Here is an 18839-nt window from a genome sequence, read left to right as displayed (position 1 = left end):
ACTTTAAATTTTGTGTCTTGTAATTAGCTTAATTTCATACCCCAGATTTTGATGGGGCAGTTTGAATTGTTTTATTCCCTGGCAAAGTGCTATTATCTTTCCAACCCTGTTAGAAGAATGCCAGATTTTACGTATGCCCTGAGACAAATTAGCACTGTTTGGTTAAAACAGCTGCCTAGACGATGAGAAACAAATTAGATTATCAAATCCTACTTGGTAGTTTAGCATGTCAATTAGTTAAGTAAGGATTTGAAGCCTATCATACAGTCATGGGATGAAAAATGACACACAGTGGTCAAGCCAAGTGTCTTGTAATAGGCCCAACCTCAGTGTTGGCTCCGCTGTAGAGCTAGGGGTGGTGTATGTGCCCTTCTGTGTAATCCCCTTTCTCTAAGTGTGAGATCATAGTTGTATATTTGAGGTTTTATTGAGTACCCACCGTAAGTTAGATGACTTACTTAGGGATGAAACAACATACTTTGAAATCATTACAAAACCAAGACTATATAATTTTAGTCCACTGGTGTTTGTTATTCAGCTCTGTGGTTCGAAATGCATGTGTGTATCTTGAAAACCCTAGTGGCAGTATGGTGTAACGAAGGATGCTTGTTTGGTCTGATGTATGAGTATACGGGCAACGTTCATCAACGTTTAGCAGGTAAAGAAGCCTGGCTGCTTCAGTACTGGGGGCTATGGGCACGTACTGAAATTAAAGTGACAGAGATCAGGCTAAACAAATAAAGTTTAATTCCTCTTTTTTCATTCTTCTTTTAAATCAAGTTGCCTATATTCTGCTCCTACTTTACTTCTAATGCTTTAAGCACTTATACATCAGGCAATCCAGTGTATTGTTGAAGAGTTCTAAGTCCGGAGTTCATATCCTGGCTCCTTCACTTAATAATTTTGTGATTTTGGCAGTTACTTAACTTCCCCAGCCCTTCGCTTCCCCATCTATAAAATGGAGTTGATAATAATGCCTGCTTCAGAAGTTGTAATGAATACTAAATGAGTCAATATATGGGCTTGGCGTTGTACTTGGGCACATATTAATATTAACTGATAATGATGTTGATGACATCCATACACCTAAAACGTATAGGTAATCTTAATGGAAGGAGCCCTGCTTTTGCAGTGGTTAAGTGCATGACGGCTAAACGAAAGGTCAGCAGTTCAGTCCACTAGCTGCTCCATGGGAGAAAGATGTGGTAGTCTGCGTCTGTAAAGATTACAGCCTTGGAAACCCTATGGGGCAGCTCTGCCCTGTCCTGTAGGGTCACTATGAGTCGGAATTGACCCAACGGCGGACAACAACAACAATCTTAATGGTACTGGGTGATCTGAAAAAGTGGTTCCCAAACCAAAAATGCGTCAGAATCACCTGGAGGGCAGAAGATGGGTATATAGATTCTTTCTGTGAACACCATAGCTGAGTTGCGGCCCAGTACTCTGTATTTTAAAAAGTTCCTGCTGGGTGCTATGAGTCGGAATCGACTTGATAGCAATGGGTTTGGGTTTCGGGTGCTTATGATGCAGCCTGACCTTGTAGCATCATGAAGCAATACTGACAAATTCACTATAGAATAAAACTCTGAGTAGGAAAAAGGGCAAAGGGGGGCACTTCCCCTAGTTTTAGGAAGATACTTTGTTCTCTGTGTGCATTTCTATGTTACTTTTAATTCTTTAATTAGCAGCTGCCTGTCTTTTGTATATTTTGTGTGTGTGTGTGTATATATATATATATGTGCATGTATATATATCTCCCCACAGGCAACATCTTTCCTCTCCAGCAAACATCTTGCATATAGCTTTTTTAAAAATCAGATTTAATAGTACAGAGAGAATTGCTTTGCCTCTTTCTTCATAGTGGGAGACCTACTTGGGTAGATAGAGAAAACCGAAGATGAAAAGCAGCTATCGAAAAGATTAAATTTATATCTGTTCTAAGTTTTCTACAGCCTATCATTTGTGTATGTGTGTGTGTATGCGCGCTTTAGTGTTCTGAAGAGATTTTGAAAACTTACTTGAGTGTTTTCTACCTGAGCAAAAACTGATCCCATTTATCTTTATAATCTCTTCAAGCTTACAGTTATTGAAATATTTTTCGCTCTCCTCTCTCTCTCAGCTCTTAGCCGAGAGCAGTCCTCACATTATTTGCTTATTTGGGTACTGTTCTGTGAGTTCTTGTATTTAAAGCTTGTGCGGAAGCCAAGCCACAGGATCTGGCTGGCTTTCAGCAGCTAAACAGGGGGCATGTAACTTGCCATTGGTCCCCAACTGAGAGAATTGTGGATGTAATTTCTTTTTGGTAAACATCCATCCTGAAGTAAATTTATCTCCTCTAAACATTTGTTTTCCTTTGGGTGTTTTTTCTTTTGTTGTGCGATCCTCCCTTTGTTGGCCACGAGGACTTCTGTGGTGTTACACATACTCTCTAAACAATGATGTTTAAGTCAGAGGATGTAAAATGAATCCCACCCAAACCAGCAGTTACCGTCCATAGAAATGGGAAGGAGTGACTTCTAGGAGGCGTGGGATGACTAAGGGTCCATGGTGTGACCAAGCTGAGCAGCACAGCCATGACTTTGGGCTTAGTTGTCAGGGCATGTGGTCAAACCTTCCTTGTGGTTTGGCTCTGACTTAGATTGTTTCATGTAGTTGGTTTAAGGAAGGCTGAGAAGATGCATGCTTGCTCTCTCGGTCTCATTGATATGCCTTTTGTTTTTAATCATCATCATTATCACTGCTACCACCACTAACATGTATACAGGTATTGAGTGCTTACTATGGGCCATAAACTATGCTAAGAACTTTACTGCATTTTATTGTTTAATCATGGAAACAACTTTATGTGGTAGAAACTGTTTCTCACACTTTACTGATGAGGAACTGAGGCTTAGAGAAGATACCAGTTATGAGGCTTTAGATGAGTTAAAGTAGCAGAGCTAAGATTTAAACGGGGCCTCTCAGTCTCCAAGGAGCATGTTCTTAACCTCTGTGCTATATTGCTTTCTTGAACTAAGATGATTGTTGGAAAGTGTCCACTTTAGGAACTTACCACTTATAAATGCTCCATACATAAAGCTTTGGGATGGCATTTCTCCCAGTTCCATTACTTTTATATACTCTAAGTACCTTTAGTAAATGGAATCAAAAGGTTAGACTAGAAATGCACTGTTTGAAAGATCTTTACATAATCTGGCAAGGCTAAATTTTTAGTCTCTTGTTTAAAATAAATATGACATTTCAAAAAGAAGAGTAGACAGTTTGTGTTTATATAAAGTTAATTATTTATGTAAACTTGGTCAGCTCAGAAATGCATCCGTTAACAATATACTTTTTAAAGGGGTAAAGGATAATTTTTTTTTAAAGGATAATCTAGTAAAGTTTTAAAAATATAAAGATTATATGGAATTTGGTAGCCAACTATTTTTGTCTTTTTGAGAAACTATACTTAACCACAGAAGGGGGTTTGAAGTTCAAATAATCAGGAGCTCCTTAGTATTCAAGATTATTAAGAATATTCAAGTATTTTCTTGGGTCTCTGAAATACTTCCCTCTCCCCAGGATGTGTGTGTGTCCCCAGGATAGATGGTATAGTAATATTTTAAGGCAGATAGATGGAGTATATGAATTCTTAAGATCCAGCCCAGCACTATGAATGTTTTTGGTCTACACTTAATGCTTCTGATTAGTCAAGAGATTTTTAGAACTTGACATTTTCCATGGGTATAAACAAAACAGAATTGGACTTTTGAGCTCCTCTTAGTCATAGAAACTTTAGTTGTACATTTTCTTTCAAATGCCAAGTATTTGAACATAGTTAGGATTAATGATCACTGGCCTCTGATTCAGAATGGTATCCGGATGGATTTTGTCCTTGCTGCCACCCCTCCTGACTTCTCCCTAAAAGATTTATAAGGATGGAATGGATAACACTGCAAAGGAAAACCATCAGTCACCCTGTTATCAGAATCCAGAAGGAAGTTTCAGCCACTAAATGACTGAAAGGACTGGATTGAGAAACGTAAGTCGAGGGTCATTTATGTTATGCTGCTGGTGACTGACTATGCCTAAGTGGAAGCTATAAAATGATTTTTTCCACTCACCATTGCGTGGCCCCTGGATCCCGATGAAAGTTCTGTGTCAATCAGAAATCTGGGAAGATGGCCTTTTTTTGCATGGTCTCTGCTTTATATCAACAACAGAATAAGAATTTTAACTAATAGTGAATACTCATATCAGATATTACATGTATTAACTCATTTAGTGATGTCAGTAATTCTATAGGGTAGGTACTATTTTATTGCTGATTTCCAGATGATGAAATAGAGGTACGGAGATGATAAATAATCAGCTATGTGAGTGGGAGCAAGTTAAGTAGTAGAGCCAGGGCTTGAATCCAGGCAGCCTGACTACAGGGCTTATGTTCCTAATGATGATAAAAAATTGTCTACGAAGCCATATTTTTCTTTCTAACATCCTTCTTTCTAAGTCCTCTTCTTACAAATACCCAACTTCCAGAAAACAAAGACATAACAAATACGTGGCACACTGTGTCTGGAAAATGTGGTTCCATTAAGTGATATAAATCTGGGAAATGATGGAAAGAACTCTGATGGGAGTGAATGCTGAAGATTATAATTTGACTTATTTTACTTGAGTGTGTTAGAGATCCAGACAGTACCTAGAAGCTTCCAGTTTAGTTCAGCAGAATTGAAGTAGAGAAAAGTTACCTAAAATTTGGAATTAGGTTGGGGGATGGGCAAATCAAATGCTGTTTATCTGTTGTAATGAAAATGGAATTTTATCAGCATGCAAGGCCCAAAGGCAGTTTCCACAATTCATCTCTTGGATCTAAGTAGACTTTCCTTGTTTTTTTTTTGAGGAAGAAAAAAGCAGTAAGCTATGGCATAATTATTGTAGAATGAGAAGAAGAAATTCTGAAATCTTAGCAAAGCTCAGACTTCTGATATTGTTGCATTATAAGAACAGATGGAAAATTTTAGAAAGGAAAGTTTTGTTCTCAGTAGGATGCAGGGAAGACATTCAAAAAACAGGTTAGAAAGCACTTGTGAATAGGCTGAGATGAAGGGACAGTTGGATCAGATTAAGAAGAAGCTCAGGTAAAATAAAGAGTTGATGGGAACCTGAATATAGAGTAACCAGTTTAAATGTTCATTGAGGAGTTTCAAGTATAGAATTGATGATTTGGAGAATAGAATAATGAAATGAAGGAAAAACTTGGGAAACTGTAATTGAATTTTAGGCAATAAGGGCAAATAGATGAAAATAATAATGGAAAAGATGATGGATATTAATCACAACAACAAAAAAGTTGACTTGAAAAGTGGTGTCAGTCTATACAGGCAAAGAATCCACGATGTGAAAAAAAGATCTACATATAGACACAACCTGGCAAAAACACTTGAATAGAAAGGATAAAGAGAAAATCTTATATGCATCCATCAGGAAAAGTACTTTATATCCAAAGAACAAAAATCAAGTCAAGCTGTCCTCAGACTCTTCGGTGTTAGTCACAACAACACTCACACACACACACACACACACACACACAAATACACGTGTGTAGTGGAGGAACATCTAAGTTTTAAAAATGAAGACTGTGACCCATGTATAATCTTGTGCTCAGCCAAGTTATCTTTACCTGTATTCCATGCTACCTGAATTGTCTCTGCTGGAACATTTGCTATCACAGCTTGCAAAAAGTTTACCCCATTAAAAAAAAAAAAAAAGCCTACCATAATGTAGGGCTTGAATCAAACCCAACATGCACTCACCAGCAAAAACGTTTAAATAAGGTATGAGTCTGAGCAAGAGTATGTGCTCAGCAGTCCTCCCGACAGGATATCTGTGTTGCGTTTATCTCTTGCATGATGAACATGCCAAGATTTAGTAGATTAAAATAAAGAATTTTATCATCCTTTTTTGTGGATCTCAGGGTTGAGTGGTTGCATTTGGGAGACCCTTGCTTGGGGGCCTTCATCCTGTTGCAGTCAGTTGACTGCTAAAATCATATTTATCTGCAAGTGTCTTACTAACATGATTGGTTCCTGGGCTGGTGTAGATGGAACAGCTGGGTGTTGGCTGGGCAGCTTTCTAACCACAGAGTCTCTCCATGTGGTTAGCTTGGGTTTTCTCACACGTCGGAGGGCCCAGAATGAATCTGCAAGACTTCTTATGAAAAAAGAAGTCTCAGAATATCATCTCCGTCATGCAAGTTGCCAAGGCCAGCCCAGGGAAGGGGAAGGGAGAAATAGTCTCCACCTCTCAATGTTGTTGTTAATTTCCATCGAACCTGTTCAGACTCATGATGACCCCGTGTATAACAGAACAAAATATTGCCCTGTCCTAAGCCATCTTCACAATCATTGATATACTTGTGTCCATTTTTGCAGCCACCATATATCTTGAGTGTCTTCCAGCCTAATGGGCTCATCTTCTGGCACTATTTCAAACAATATTCTGTTGTGATCCATAGGTTTTTCATTGGTTCATTTTAGGAAGTAGATCTCCAGGCGTTTCGTCCTAGTCTGTCTTAGTCTGGAAGCTCTGCTAAACCTGTCCACCATGGGTGACCCTGCTGGTATTTGAAATACTGGTGGCATAGCTTTCAGCATCACAGCAACACTCAAGCCACCACAGTATGATAAACTAATAGACAGGTGGTAGATCTCTCAATGGAGGGATGACCTAAGCTACAAAGAAAGAAGGAAATTCTAGCAGCCGTGCTGGAGTCATGCTGCTCCAGTGTTTCATGCTCACTTTATTTCTAAAAGGAGTCCCTGGGTGGTGCAGACTCAGCTGCTAACCAAAAGTTTGGAGCTTCCGGTCATCCCAAAGGTACCTCAGAAGAAAGCCCTGTGGATCCACTTCTGAAAAATCAGCCACTGAAAATTCTATGGAGCACGGTTCTATTCTGACACACATGGGGTTTCCCTGAGTCAGAATGGACTTGACAACTGGCTTCATTATTTCTAAATGTGAATTGTTTCCGCTACTGTACGGTATCATTGCTTGGTTAACACAGACACACCTTCAAGAGTTTATTGAGTTTTATATAAATAGGTAATTTAGTTATTTAACTGTTTTTTATTCAGGAATCTTTGATGGATTGTACATGGATTGTTTTCAAGGATTGTAGTAATATTCTAGGAAATTGGTTGGGATACTTGCATGAACTTGGAATAAATTATTTTTTTTGTTGTTTCAAATAATGAAATACAGGCCTCCACTATCCAAAAATTTGCTGCCCAACATGTTTTCAGGAATGGATTAGATTCAGATAATGAGGTGTGCCTGTGCTATGAAAGAAAAGAAAGATACTGAAATATACAATTACAAAGAATATATATACCACTGATGTATTTGTTTTTTGAAAAAAAAAAAAGGAAGAAACAAAGTTGTTTTTTCCCCTGTGTGATACAGTGTTATTTTTATTGAAAAGATCTCTCTTTAATTAACAATGGCTACTTCTGGGTTTTTAAAAAAATTTTACAATGAGTTTTTATTAATTTTCTCAAAGAATGTCATACCTACCAAAGAGTACATATAGTTTATATGTAGGGTTTAAAGCACAGTGATAAAACAATCATACCTGTAGCCATCACTTAGCTTATGAAACTAACCATTACCAAACCTACTGCCGCCGAGTCAATTCTGACTCCTACCGACCCTATGGGATAGAGTGGAACTGCCCCCACACAGTTTCCCAGGCTTTAAATCTTTACAGAAGCAAAGTGCCACATCTTTCTTCCGTGCAGCAGCTGGTAGGTTCGAACCACCGACCTTTCAGTTAGCAGCAGAGAGCTTTAACCACTGTGCCACCAGGGCTCTTAAAGCATTACCAATACCTTTGAAATACTTTGTGATTTTCCCATTCAGTCTTCTGATTGCCCCTCTCCTAATATTTCTGGAAGCAATCCCTATTCTTTTCTTTATACTTTTAAAGACATTTATATATGCATAAATAATACATTGTGTAGTTTTGTATTTTTGTATAAATGGAGTCATGTGGCATTTTAGAGAAAAGATTCTGGGTACAAATCCTTTGTTAATTTTGTGTGTTTCAAGTGTCTTCTCACTTCGTGGCTTGTTTTTCATCTACTGTAAGTTTTACTATAATTATATGCACTACTCTTTTCCTTTATAAGTTGTTCTCTTGGAGCTTTAAGAAATACTTCCCTACTTCTATATTCTCCTGTATTTTGTTCTGAAAATTGTCAGTTTTTCTGCTTTCACATTTAAACATTTGATCTACTTAGGAATTGATGTTTGTATTAGATGTGAGCTGGGAATATGATTTCTTTTCTCCCCTTGTTGCTGTTTTTATAATGGGAATCCTTTGGATGGGACCTAAGACAAAGCAGTCTTTATATGAACTTACAAGCTCTAACAAGTAGTGTTATTAGTAAAGCTTCAAAAATCAGATTTTATCCTGTTAATAAGATGTTTACCTGCCATGTGGCTGATTTTAGCAAATGATTTCTAAATGAGAAGATATTTATAAATTTCTGTTTGAGTACTTGAGTGGTCACAACCAAATCCCATTGCCACTGAGTCAATTCCGACTCATAGCAACCCTATGCGAAGAGTAGAACTGCCCCATAGGATTTCCAAGGAGTAGTTGGTGGATTTGAACTGCCAGCCTTTTGGTTAGCAGCTATAGCTCTTAACCACTGCATCACCAGGGCTCAACTTGAGCAGTAGCTATGATAATCATTTCTAAATTCTGCACCTTTTTGAGGAAACCCTGGTGGCATAGTGGTTAAGTGCTACAGCTGCTAACCAAAGGGTCAACAGTTCAAATCCGCCAGGCGCTCCTTGGAAACTCTATGGGGCAGTTCTACTCTGTCCTATAGGGTCACTATGAGTCGAATTCGACTCGACGGCACTGGGTTTGGTTTTTGGTTTGACACCTTTTTGAAGTATCATCCTTAAGAACGAAAAATAATCAGTTCTTCACATCTGGCAGGCATCTCCATGTCTCTTTCTCCACAGAAGCCTAGTGCATCTTAATTTTTCATTATTTCTATATCTTGTTTATAAATACAGGAACTGAGAGAGAGGCCCTAAGTATCATGGTTTGCTCTTAGTAGGAATTATTCCTCCCCCATTTTATGGCATAAAAATGGGCTGATGAGTGGATAAACAAAATGTGGTATATACATCCAGTGAAATAAAAAAAAAATTTTTTTTTTTTTTTTTTTGTAAAGAGAGATGAAGTCCTGATACATGCCACATGAATGAACCTTGAAAACATTGTGCTGAGTGAATTAGTCAATCACAAAATGGGCAAGTATTGTATGATATCACAAATATGAAATACCTAGGATAGGCAACTCCCACATGTCTGTTAGTTTGTCGTACAATGGGGGCTTGCGTGTTGCTGTGATGCTGGAAGCTATGCCACCGGTATTCAAACACCAACAGGATCACCCATGGTGGGCAGGTTTCAGCTGAGCTTCCAGACTAAGGTAGACTAGGAAGAATGACCTGGCAGTCTGCTTCAGAAAAGAATTAGTGAAACCGTATGAATAGCAGTGGAACATTGTCTGATATAGTGCCAGAAGATGAGCCCCCCAGGTTGGAAGGCACTCAGAAGACGACTGGGGAAGAGGTCCTTCCTCAGAGCAGATTTGACCTTAATGACATGGATGGAGTCAAGCTTTTGGAACCTTCATTTGCTGATGTGGCACTATTAAAAATGAGAAGAAACAGCTGCAAACATCCACTAATAATCAGAGCATAGAATTACGAAGTATGACTCTAGGAAAATTGGAAATTGTCAAAAATGAAATGGAATGCATAAATATCAATATCCTAGGCATTAGGGAGCTGAAATGGACTGGTATTGGCCATTTTGAATCAGACAATCATATGCTCTACTATGCTGGGAATGACAACTTGAAGAGGAATGGCTTTACACTCATCGTCAAAAAGAACATTTCAGGATGAATCCTGAAGTACAGTGCTGTCAATGATAGGATAATACCCACACACCTACAAGGAAGACCAGTTAATACGACTATTATTCAAATTTACACACCAACCACTAAGGCCACAGATGAAGAAATTGAAAATTTTTTATCAGCTTCTGCAGTCTGAAATTGATCGAACATGCAGTCAAGATGCACTTATAATTACTGGTGTTTGGAAAGTGAAAGTTGGAAATGAAGAAGGATTTGAACTGTTGACCCTTTGGTTAGCAGCTGTAGCACTTAACCACTATGCCACCAGGGTTTCCTCAAAAAGGTGCAGAATTTAGAAGTGATTATCATAGCTACTGCTCAAGTTGAGCCCTGGTGATGCAGTAGTTGGAAAATGTGCCTTGGCCATAGAAATGACTTGGAATATTGCATTATAGAATTTTGCAAGACAATGAGTTCTTCACTGCAAATACCTTTTTTCACCAACATAAATGGTGACTACACACATGGACCTCACCAGATAGAATACAAAGAAATTGAATCAAATACATCTGTGGAAAGAGACAGTGGGAAACCTCAATATCATAAGTCAGAAAAGGCCAGGGGCCAACTTATATGCAAGGTCAAGTTGAAACTGAAGAAAATTAGAACAAGCCAACGAGAGCCAAAGCACAACCTTGAGTATATCCCACCTGAATTTAGAGACCATCTCAAGAAGAGATTTGTCGTGTTGAACACTAATGCCCAAAGACCAGATGAGTTGTGGAATGGACATCAAGGACATCATCCATGAAGAAAGTAAGAAGTCATTAAAAAGACAAGAAAGAAAGAAAAGACCAAAATGGATGTCAGAAGAGACTCTGAAACTTGCTCTTGAATGTTGAGTAGCTAAAGCAAAAGGGAGAAATGATGAAGTAAATAAACTGAACAGAAAATTTCAAAGAGCGGCTCAAGAAGACAAAGTAAAGTATTATAATGTTGTGCAAAGAGCTGGAGATAGAAAACCAAAAGGGAAGAACATACTTGGTATTTCTCAAGCTGAAGGAACTGAAGAAAAAATTAAAGCCTTGAGTTGCAGTAGTGAAGGATTCCATGGGGAAAATATTAAATGATGCAGGAAGCATCAAAAGAAGAAGGAAGGAATACACAGAGTCATTATACCAAAAAGAGTTGGTCGATGTTCAGCCATTTCAGGAGGTAGCTTATGATCAGGAACCTGGATGGTACTGAAGGAAGAAGTCCAAGCTGCCCTGAAGGCATTGGGGAAAAACAAGTCTCCAGGAATTGATAGAATATCAATTGAGATGTTTCAACAAATGGATGCAGTGCTGGAAGCGCTCACTCATCTATGCCAAGAAATTTGGAAGAGAGCTACCTGGCCAGCCAACTAGAAGCGATCGATATTTATGCCTGTGCCCAAGAAAGGTGATCCAACCAAATGCAGAAATTATTGAACAATATCATTAATATCACACGCAAGTAAAATTTTGCTGAAGATCATTCAAAAGTGGCTGCAACAGTATATTAACAGGGAACTGCCAGAAATTCAGGCCTGATTTGAAGAGGACATGGAACCAGGGATATCATTGCTGTTGTCAGATGGATCCTGGCTGAAAGCAGAGAATACAGAAAGATCTTTGACTTTGAAAAGACATTCCACTGTGTGGATCATAACAAATCATGGAAAACATTGTGGAAAATGAGAATTCTAGAACACTTGATTGTGCTCATCAGGAACCTGTACATAGACATAGATCAAGAGGCAGTTTTTCAAACAGAACGAGGGGATACTGCATGGTTTAATGTCAGGAAAGGTGTACATCAGGGTTGTATTCGCTCACCATACCTATTCAGTCTGTATACTGAGCAAATAATTTGAGAAGCTGGACTGTATGAAGAACAGGGCATCAGGATCAGAGGAAGACTCATTGACAACCTGCATTATGCAGATGACACAACCTTGCTTTCTGAAATTTAAGAGGGCTTGAAGCACTTAGTCATGAAGATCAAAGACCACAGCCTTCGGTATGGATTGCACCTTGACACAAAGAAAACAAAAATCTTCACAATTGGACTAATAAGCAACATCGTGATAAACGGAGAAAAAAATTGAAGTTGTCAAGGATTTCATTTTACTTGGATCCACAGTCAACACCCATAGAAGCAGCAGTTAAGAAATCAAAGGACACATTTGCGTTGGGTCAGTCTGCTGCAAAAGACCTCTTTGAAGTGTTAAAAAGCAAAGATGTCACCTTGAAGACTAAGCCATGGTATTTTCAATCACACCTTATGCATGTGAGAGCTGGGCAGTGAATAAGGAATACAGAAGAATTGACACCTTTGAGTTGTGATATTGGAGAAGAATATTAAATATACCACGGACTGCCATGGAAAATCATCAAAAATGAAATGGAACGCATAAACATCGACATCCTAGGCATTAGTGAGCTGAAACCTACTGGTATTGGCCATTTTGAATCGGACAATCATATAGTCTACTATGCCAGGAATGACAACTTGAAGAGGAATGGTGTTGCATTCATCGTCAAAAAGAACATTTCAAGATCTATCCTGAAGTACAGTGCTGTCAGTGATAGGATAGTATCCATAGGCCTACAAGGAAGACAGTTAATACGACTGTTATTCAAATTTAGACGCCAACCACTAAGGCCAGAGATGAAGAAATAGAAGATTTTTATCAGCTGCTGCAGTCTGAAATTGATCGAACATACAGTCAAGATGCGTTGATAATTACTGGCGATTGGAATGTGAAAGTTGGAAACAAAGAAGAAGGATCTGTAGTAGGAAAATATGGCCTCGGTGATAGAAACAATGCCGGAGATCAAATGATAAAATTTTGCAAGACCAATGACTTCTTCATTGCAAATACCTTCTTTCACCAGCATAAACAGCGACTACAGACATGGACCTCGCCAGATGGAACACAGAGAAATCAAATTGACTACATCTGTGGAAAGAGATGATGGAAAAGCTCAATATCATCAGTCAGAACAAGGCCAGGGGCCGACTGTGGAACAGGCCATCAATTGCTCATATGCAAGTTCAAGCTGAATCTGAAGAAAATCAGAGCAAGTCCATGAGAGCCAAAATATGACCTTGATTATATCCCACCTGAATTCAGAGACCATCTGAAGAACAGATTTGATGCACTGAACACTAGTGACCTCAGACCAGACGGGTTGTGGAATGACATCAAGAACATCATACGTGAAGAAATCCAGAGGTCATTGAAAAGACAGGAAAGAAAGAAAAGACCAAGATGGATGCCAGAGGAGACTCTGAAACTTGCTCTTGAATGTCGAGCAGCTAAAGCAAAAGGAAGAATTAATGATGTAAAAGAACTGAGCAGAAGATTTCAAAGAGCAGCTTGAGAAGACAAAGTATTATAATGACATGTGCAAAGAGCTGGAGATGGAAAACCAAAAGGGAAGAACACGCTCGGCGTTTCTCAAGCTGAAAGAATTGAAGAAAAAATTCAAGCCTCGAGTTGCAATAGTGAGGATTCTATGGGGAAAATATTAGACGATGTAGGAAGCATCAAAAGAAGGTGGAAGGAATACACAGAGTCATTATACTAAAAAGAATTAGTCAATGTTCAACCACTTCAAGAGGTAGCATATGATCAGGGACCGATGGTACTGAAGGAAGAAGTCCAAGCTGCTCTGCAGGCATTGGCAAAAAACAAGGCTCCAGGAATTGATGGAATATCATTTGAGATGTTTCAACAAACAGATGCAGCGCTGGAGGTGCTCACTCGTCTATGCCAAGAAATATGGAAGACAGCTTCCTGGCCAACTGGCTGGAAGAGATCCATAGTTATGCCTATTCCCAAGAAAGGTGATCCAACCAAATGTGGAAATTATAGAAAAATATCATTGATACCACACGCAAGCAAAGTTTTGCTGAAGATCATTCAAAAATGGCTGCAGCAGTATATCGACAGGGAACTGCCAGAAATTCAGGCCAGTTTCAGAAGAGGATGTGGAACCAGGGATATCATTGCTGATGTCAGATGGACACTGGCTGAAAGCAGAGAATACCAGAAGGATGTTTTCCTGTGTTTTATTGACTATGCAAAGGCATTGGACTGTGTGGATCATAACAAATTATGGATAATATTGTGAAGAGTGGGAATTCCAAAATACCTAATTGTGGTCATGAGGAACCTTTACATAGATCAAGAGGCAATTGTTTGGACAAAATAAGGGGATACTGATTGGTTTAAAATCAGGAAAGGTGTACGTCAGGGTTGTGCCCTTTCACCATACCCATTGAATCTGTATGCTGAGCAAATAATCTGAGAAGCTGGATTATATGAAGAGGAACAGGGCATCAGAATTGGAGGAAGACTCATTAACCTGCTTTATGGAGACCACGCAACCTTGCTTGCTGAAAGTGAAAAGGACTTGAAGCACTTACTAATGAAGATCAAAGATCACAGTCTTCAGTATGGATTGCACCTCAACATAAAGAAAACAAATATCCTCACAACTGGACCAATAAGCAACATCATGATAAATGGAGAAAAGATTGAAGTTGTTAAGGATTTCATTTTATTTTGATCCACAATCAACAGCCATGGAAGCAGCAGTCCAGGAATCAAGAGATGCATTGCATTGGGTAAATCTGCTGCAAAAGACCTCTTTAAAGTGTTGAGGAACAAAGCTGTCACCTTGAAGACTAAAGGGCACCTGAGCCAAGCCGTGATATTTTCAATCACATCATACGTGTGTGAAAGCTGGACAATGAATAAGGAAGACGAATTGACGCCTTTGGATTGTGCTGTTGGCGAAAAATATTGAATATACCATGGACTGCCCAAAGAATGAACAAATCTGTCTTAGAAGAAGTATAACCAGAATGCTCCTTAGAAGCAAGGATGGCGAGACTGTGTCTTACATACTTTGGACATGTCAGGAGGGATCAGTTCCTGGAGAAGACATCATGCTTGGGAAAGTACAAGGGCAGTGGGAAAGAGGAAGATCCTCAGCAAGGTGGATTGACACAGTGGCTGCAACAATGAGCTCAAGCATAACAATGATTTTAAGGATGACCCAGGACTGGGCAGTGTTTCGTTCGGTTGTGCATAGTGTCACTATGAGTCAGAACCGGTTGTGCATAGTGTCACTATGAGTCAGAACCGACGGGGTGGCACCTAATAGCAACAACATGGACTTCCAAAAGAAGGAACCAATCTGTCTTGGAACAAGTATAACCAGAATGATCTTTAGAAGCAAGGATAGAGAGACTACATCTTACATATTTTGGACGTGTTATAAGCAGGAAATCATTCCCTGGAGAAGGAAACCATCCATGGTAAAGTACAGGGTTGGCAAACCAGAGGAAGACCCTCAACGAGATGGACTGACACAGTGGGTACAACAACGGGCTCAAGCATAACAAGGATTATGAAGATGGTGCAGGACTGAGCAGTGTTTCGTTCTATAGTACATAGAGTCGCTATGAGTCAGAATCAACTTGATAGCACTTAACGACAATAGGATAGGTAGAGGTATAGAGATTAGAGTTTAATAGTAGTTACTGCAGGTGGGAAGGACAGCAAAAGGGGATCATTGTTTTAGTCGTATGCAGTTTTTGCTTATTGGGTTGGAAAAGTTGACAATGGATATTGGTGATGGTTGTACTACATGATTGATACAATTAGTTTTATTGAATTGTAATGCGAAAAGTGTTAAATCGGCAAATGTCATGATCTTTATATTTTTACAACAATGAAAAAAAAAGGACCTTAAAGAAGCTTTAGGATCCCTGGGTGGCACAAAAGGTTAAGCCCTCCAATACTAGTCAAGACGTTGGTAGTTTGAACTGACTCGGCGGCGCCTCTAGAGACAGGCAGACAATCTGCTTCCGTTAGGTCACAGACTTGAAAACCCTACGGAGTAGTTCTACTCTGCACACATGGAGTCACCACGAGTCAGAATAGTTGGGACAGCAACTAAAAACAACAGAGAAGCTTTGTCATTCAGTGCAAAATGTGCTTTGCCAGAGTCAGAAAAATACTTTTGATTAGTTACGTCTCCAGGCCACAAGCTTTTATTCTGGGAATTTTTCACCCTTCTTGACTTTACAATTTTTAATTCCCTAGAACTTTAGCTTTATTTTTATTTTTTTAACTTGAAGTTTCTTGGCCAGAATACCTAAAAAGAAATAATTTTATGCTATAGGATGAGGACACATTTATGCAGAATCAAATTGTCTTCTCATGGATATGCCCTGAAGTATTCTATGGAGGCTGTATTTTATATGCCTGTGCACATATGAATACACACACACCCCTCAGAGAAATTGTGCACCATCTCTGTGGTTTTTAAGGTAGCCTGTTTCATTGCTACTGAATCTTTCAGTGACTTAGAACTGAAGATTAAATGATGGGTTATTAAAATACAGCTGCATTTGTGTTTCAGAGAAAAACCTTGATTTATGCGAGGATCAATTTAACTTTGATAGAACATTTAGATGATGAGTCTTGAACTATTTTGGTGAAATTAAAAAAAATTTTAATACGAAGACTTGCAAAGCATACTAATTAAAGGCCGTTTAAAATATATATTTATCACTTCATCTAAAGTATTAAAAATATGTTTTAATCTTCTTCAGCTTTTATCATCCACACATTTTGACTGTTTTATACTAGAATCAAAGTGATTGGCAGCAATTTCCAGCAGTCGCTTAATTCTTTCCATGTCTTCCAGTGGAGTTCTATCTAAACGGCTGTCAGAAAAATGGTTACCTACTTTTTGACAACGGTAAAGAAGGAAAGCTTTTTCATATTTGCTCTCAGTAGTTCAGTGTCTAATTCCTCTAATAGATAAAGGAGTTAATGTGATTGTGGTAGAGCTTTATAGCTATAATATTACCTGTTTTTTATCTGGGACTTTGTAAAACACAGAAAATTCTTTTTCGAAAAGCTAATTTTGTACATATCTAGAGAGCATTGGATTCTTTTCTTGTTTCTTGGCAAAGCATTCTCTGTAGTCTAGTCTTTCTTCAAAGTCCCGCCAGTCCCTTTTTTTTGGTAACATTTCCATTTTTGGTGCCTTCATTTGCTTTCGCTGGTTTAAGTTGTCTAAATTCTTTTTTTTTTAAAATTCAAATAGGAGATATTATTTAACATGTGAAATGTACAATACAGTGCTCTGCGCACCTTACTTCATCCTCTGTGTCCACGACTATTTCTTTTCCCCGCTACAGGCATAGACTGTTAACTGACCCATTTAGCCCAAGTTTCAGCATACTTCTTTAAGCTTGTCTTGCTAAAAGATCATGAGGTTACGCTTTTATAACAGTGATAGCCAATTGCCGTGGAGTCAGTTCCAACTCATGGCAACCCCATGTGTGTCAGAGTAGAACTGATTTTTTGGAAGTAGATCACCAGGATTTTCTTCCAGGATACCTCTGGATAGACTCAAACCTCCAACTTTTTAGTTAGCAGCCGAGTGCAGTAACTGCTCACACCACCTAAGGACTTCATAACATAGTAAGAGCTCAGTGATATTCTTCATGTAGTTCTTGTTGAACTCCACGTAATTTCTCTCACTGAAGTTAGAGGACTAATTTGAAATGCTAATCTCCCCTAGGATATTTGATTCAGTGGTCACTGATTTTTTTTTTTAATTTTTAATGCTTTAAGTGAAAGTTTACAAATCAAGACAGCCTCTCATATAAAAATTTATATACACCTTGCTTTATACTCCTAGTTGCTCTCCCCCTAATGAGACAGCACACTTCTTCCCTCTACTCTCTCTTTTCTTGTCCGTTCAGCCAGCTTCTGACCCCCTCTGCCCTCTCATCTCCCCTCCAGACAGGAGATGCCAACATAGTCTCATGTGTCTACTTGATCGAAGAAGCTCACTCTTCAAGAGTATCATTTTCTATCTTATAGTCTAGTCCAATCCCCGTCTGAAGAGTTGGCTTTGGGAATGTTTCCTGTCTTGGGCTAACAGAAGGTCTGGGGACCATGACCTCTGAGGTCCTTCTAGTCTTAGTCAGACCATTAAGCCTGGCCTTTTTATGAAAATTTGAGGTCTGCATCCCAGTGCTCTCCTGCTTCTTCAGGAATTCTCTGTTGTGTTCCCTGTCAGGGCAGTCATCAGTTATAGCTGGGTACCACCTAGTTCTTCTGGTCTCAGGCTGATGTAGCCTCTGATTTATGTGCCCCTTCTGTCCCTTGGGCTCATAATTACTTTGTGTCTTTGGTGTCCTTCAGCCTCCTTTGCTCCAGGTAGGTTGAGACCAATTGATGCATCTTAGATGGACGCTTGCTAGCATTTAAGAGTGGTCATTCATTTTTTATTTTTTAAATTTTTATTGTGCTTTAAGTAGAAGCTTACAAATCAAGTCAGTCTCTCACACAAAAACTTATATACACCTTGCTACATACTCCCAGTTGCTCTGTCCCTAATGAGACAGCCCGCTCCCTCCCTTTACGCTCTCTTTTTGTGTCCATTTCACCAGCTTCTAACACCCTCTACTCTTTCATCTTCCCTCCAGACAGGAGATGCCAACATAGTCTCAAGTGTCCCCCTGATCCAAGAACCTCACTCCTCACCAGCGTACGTCTCCATCCCATTGTCCAGTCCAATCCCTGTCTGAGGAGTTGGCTTTGGGAATGGTTCCTATCCTGGGCCAACAGAAGGTCTGGGGCCATGACCACCGGGGTCCTTCTAGTCTCAGTCAGACCATTAAGTCTGACCTTTTTACAAGAATTTGGGGTCTGCATTCCACTGCTCACCTGCTCCCTCAGGGGTTCTCTGTTGTGTTTCCTGTCAGGGCAGTCATCAGTTGTAGCCGGGCAGCCTCTAGTTCTTCTGGTCTCAGGCTGATGTAGTCTCCAGTTTATATGGCCCTTTC

At 39.2% G+C, this 18839-nt stretch overlaps 1 protein-coding gene across 2 annotated transcripts in view; it reads left to right on the top strand.

Moving 5' to 3' along the window:
• RSPO2 (R-spondin 2) overlaps positions 1-18839 on the top strand; it is an 88619-nt gene that overhangs the window by 52989 nt on the left and 16791 nt on the right. The window contains exon 1 of one of the 2 annotated variants that reach the window (XR_010317823.1): positions 3605-4024. The exons of the other annotated variant lie outside the window; for it this stretch is intronic. The gene's annotated coding sequence lies outside the window, so the exon portion shown is untranslated. Of the gene's footprint in view, positions 1-3604; positions 4025-18839 lie in introns of those variants that run through there. 2 annotated transcript variants of the gene reach the window in all.

The sequence above is a fragment of the Loxodonta africana genome, chromosome 14, assembly GCF_030014295.1.
Source record: "Loxodonta africana isolate mLoxAfr1 chromosome 14, mLoxAfr1.hap2, whole genome shotgun sequence".
Lineage (NCBI taxonomy): Eukaryota > Metazoa > Chordata > Mammalia > Proboscidea > Elephantidae > Loxodonta > Loxodonta africana.
Note: the sequence above shows the minus strand (reverse complement) of the source record. Positions and strands in the feature narration are given on the sequence as shown.